General features: G+C 44.7%; 1 protein-coding gene across 1 annotated transcript in view; it reads left to right on the plus strand.

Moving 5' to 3' along the window:
- Nucleotides 1-619, plus strand: part of LOC119585690 (probable G-protein coupled receptor Mth-like 1) — a gene marked incomplete at its 3' end in the record, with an annotated part of 98,315 nt that overhangs the window by 13,023 nt on the left and 84,673 nt on the right.

The raw sequence follows: 619 nt of genomic DNA on the forward strand, positions 1-619 counted from the left end.
TTTGTTTGTTTTAACTTGTCAACTGTATACAGATAATGTAGTTCAGCTGTTGAAATGTATTGCCTGCGTTTCCTTTTCGGGGATTCCTCATTGGCTCGTTGGGGTGTGTGGAGATCGTGCCGCCAGCCTCCGAAGTGTATTAAAGTGTCTCCTTTTGAGGATCGCCATGTTGCTGTGCGATTCGCTCGAGTGGTAAGAAAACAAACTTCAAAAAAGGACGAAACGGTTAATGGACTTTGCAGAGCGCTTGCAGGACTCGCGTTCAATTTCTGAGCCAATCATCTGTAGCGATTTACATAGACGAAGCGGTAATTGGAGACGCTAAGTACCTCTTCGATGATTAGCGTTCGTCCAGCGGGAATCCGCGTCGGTGGCCGCGTTCGTGGATGTCGCGTGACGTCATGGGTTCGTGGATCGCGTTTCAGAAGGCGGATGACAAGACAACGGCAGGCGGGCGTAGTTATAATTAACTCACTTTTTTTCTTTTCTTTTCTTTTATTGATTAATTTTGCTGATGGAAAATCGGGAGTCATTTTATGGCGATGAATGGAGAACCAGACTGGCTTAGGTTTCTTAAGTAGCGTGTTATGATTAATACAGATGTTTACGTATGTCTTTT

Source organism: Penaeus monodon, chromosome 20 (genome assembly GCF_015228065.2).
Source record: "Penaeus monodon isolate SGIC_2016 chromosome 20, NSTDA_Pmon_1, whole genome shotgun sequence".
NCBI lineage: Eukaryota > Metazoa > Arthropoda > Malacostraca > Decapoda > Penaeidae > Penaeus > Penaeus monodon.